This window comes from Peromyscus eremicus, chromosome 23, assembly GCF_949786415.1.
Source record: "Peromyscus eremicus chromosome 23, PerEre_H2_v1, whole genome shotgun sequence".
NCBI classification, from domain to species: domain Eukaryota; kingdom Metazoa; phylum Chordata; class Mammalia; order Rodentia; family Cricetidae; genus Peromyscus; species Peromyscus eremicus.
The window spans coordinates 25311910-25315139 of record NC_081438.1 but is presented as its reverse complement, the minus strand read 5'-3'; the positions used below and the strand labels follow the sequence as shown (position 1 = coordinate 25315139).

Below are 3230 nucleotides of genomic sequence, written 5' to 3'. Positions count from 1 at the left end.
TAAGGGTAACAAAGAAATGATCATGCCCTAAAAAATTTAAACAAAATTCAAGGAGATACTAAAAATGAAAACAAGAATAAAAAAAAATTAGACAAAATTTAAAGAGATATTGACAGTGAAAAGAATAATAAAAAGAATTAAACAAAATGAAAGGCAATATTAACAATGAACACAACAATAAAAAGAATTAAGCATAATTAAAGGCAATATTAACATTGAAAAAAGTACTAAAGAAAATTAAAGGAAATATTAACAATGAAACCATTAATAAAAAAGAAATAAACAAAATTAAAGGTGATATTAACATGAAAACAATGAGAGAACTAGGCATACTTAATGTTTATTAATACATATTAATATTGAAAAAACAAGGAAAAATAATGAAATATAATTAAAGGCAATATTAATATTAACTTTGAAAACAACAATAAAAAGTTTTAAACACAACGAAAGGAGATACTTTCTCTAAAGACGGGAAGGACAGCTGGTCCTGGGTGGAACTCGGCAGGTAATAAACAATCTCAATCTATGTCAACATCAGGCAGAGGGAAAAAGGGCTCTGGTGCACCCAGTTGCACAACAGAAACTAGAAAGAGCCGCCCAGCATCTGGAACATCTGCAGCCACTTCTAGAGGTGGCTGTGCATCAGTGGGCAGAGGCTGGTCTGAAGTTTGAAGTGGTACTGGTCCAGCTTCTGGCACGGTTGGTTCCCCAAGGGCCAGGTCTGTGTCATCTTGGGTTTTCAGAAATTCCCGGGGCTCTGCCACAGAAGTTGGTCCCACATGTAGAGTCTCCACCATCCCTAATGCATCCTGCATGGGTGCCTCTGTATTAACTTCCCTGAGGAGTCCATCATCTAAGGCAGAAAGAGATGAACCATTAGTGGAAGTGCCCTAGAAGTTTCCATGATGGGGTGAGCTTCCCAGAGATGGCCTTGCTGGTTACACAAGGTCTGTTCATGTCAGAAAATCCCCAGTCCCCTCTCCCCACAACAGGACATCTCACCCGACAGGTGTCCAGCTCTGGTTCCAGGCGGGATATCTGGACAATTCCCTGGTATAACCCATCATCGAAATTACCTCAGCCTTCCTAGGAACCTACCCCAGGCCTCCTCACCCATTTTACAGTCCTGCTCCTCCAGCGCCTCCCCTTGGAGAGTGAAGTCTTTTGCAGGCTCATCGGGCCATAGATATTTCACGAGCCTCTTGGCCACGGCAAGGTTTGGAGACCTGAAGTCCTGGGGTTGTTTTGACGTCCATATTGATAGGAAGGATAACAAGGCACTGCAGGGAGGACCAGGTTGGAGGGAAGTAGAGTCAGAAGCCTGGCCTCACTTCACCAGCACAGCAGTGTCCCTTAGATGAGGAAAAGGCTGCCCAGCCCATGTGCTGCTGGGCATGGTGGTCAGGAGTGTAGAGCTGTATGGACAGGGCTCGAGACACTTTCTGTCCCTTGGAGGAGGGACTGGGCAGACTGGGCTGGGCTGTAGTGGGGATGGTTTCCCCTAGGGCCCTTTAGCTTCCGTCAATCCCTGTGCTCCTCAGGACCAAGGAGATCAATGGAGATTTATTTCTGTTTTTCTCCACCTGCACGTGAAGTCTCTGGTACCATCCCTCTAGTGGGAATCCCAAGAGCAGGGTGACTGGTAACAGCTCATTCCTCAACCCTAGCCACCCCAGACATCCCACTGTGTAGAGGGGCTCTTACCTCCCTCGTCACCCAAGCCAACTCACTTCCTTTTTTCCTGATCCTCCACACAGTCTGGCTGCAAAGGTCCATACCTGTGGCATTTCATGAGGGTGTCACCACTAAGGCCATGTGTCCCCAACCCACCAAGGGATCTAGAAGGAGCTACATGAATCAGGTAGAGAAATAGAAGCCAGGAAGGGGATGAGGGTCCTCAGGGCTCCTTGCAATGTTCTGACTTCCATGGTTAGGGTCTGGGAAAGAGCCTCTGGTCACAGCTCTCAAGGATTGTCACACAATGGGTAACCTAAGCTTCTCCTTCTTGGTTTTTTGTTGTTGTTGTTGTTGTTGTTGTTGTTGTTGTTACAGGATTTCTTGGGTGGCCCCAGGGACCCTTATCTGCTTCTGTTAGTCCCATCAAACCTAGATAGTGTCTAGAAGCTTTTATACAAATGGGAAAAAGGCTCTGTTCAAAGGATAAGAAAGGATAGTGTTTGACACTTCTTGGGAAAAGTGAATGACAATCTAGTGTTGTCTCCCCTACCCCTATCTCTGGCCATGTCATCTTGAAGGTCCAGGCCCAGGACCAATGATACAATAATACTTGTTCTGTGAGAGCATACAGTCCCAGAGAAGGGTAGAGACATTCTAAAACCAAACAGGAGGCTTGAGAGCCTGACTTGTGTGTAGCCACTCACGTGTCCATAATTAAGTCCAGCATCTCCCAGGTGGTCACAAACCTATGGTAGATAGTCAATATTATACCTATAAATAGGTAATTCCCATCCTTATAGGCTTTTGGTATATGATTGATAACGTCTTGCATATAGGTTGGGCTCCGTGGATCAAATATGGGGCCGTCTTCCTGAATCCTGTCATCCTGAGGAAAGACCAAGGAAGGAAGGAGGGTTTAAATGTGAAATCTCAGAGACAATAACAACCCATTACCACACACTGAAGTGAAAAGCGAGCATAAAAGACATTTCTCAGTGTTCTCACAGGAACACAGACCCATTCAGGAACTGCCGTGGATCAGGGGGACCAAAAAGTCTCCTGGCTGCAGGCTGGCCTGTGTTACCTCATTTTTCCTACAGGAAAATAGACAGAGGTGTGCACAAATACTTCGCAGCACACGTCGGAACCGGCCAGGAAGCTTTGGTTTTTGGCGGCGTGAGCAACCAAAACACGTGAAGCAAGAGAACATCCTTGCTCTTCTAGTGCCTCCAGAGAAGTGAGTGAGTTGAGGCTGCTGTTGATGGCTGGTTACCTGGTAACCAGGAGCCTGAGTTCCATCTGTAATAATACTAAGGAAGTGAGGTCACTTCCTGGGGCCCTCCAGTCAGCACTTCCTCCACATAGGCTTTCTCTAGGGCTGACCAGGGCTGCCATCTTCTCTCCTGCCTTTCCATGTGTACAATGGGACACAGTGGTGTCCATATGCCCATGCCACACACTGACCTGGGAAGCCTGGCTCCAGCCAGACCCTCAACTTCAAGAAGGCAGAAGAGGTTTCCCAACCATTACCTCTATACCACATGCATTCC

General features: G+C 46.1%; 1 long non-coding RNA gene across 1 annotated transcript; it reads right to left on the bottom strand.

Annotated features, from left to right (window-relative positions):
- Positions 1-401: 401 nt before the first annotated feature.
- Positions 402-2891, bottom strand: LOC131898522 (uncharacterized). Its single transcript, XR_009375953.1, has 4 exons — positions 2765-2891; positions 2385-2566; positions 1117-1781; positions 402-856 (listed from the first exon to the last, which is right to left on the bottom strand). It is a non-coding gene; the product is annotated as an uncharacterized LOC131898522 (long non-coding RNA).
- Positions 2892-3230: the final 339 nt, after the last annotated feature.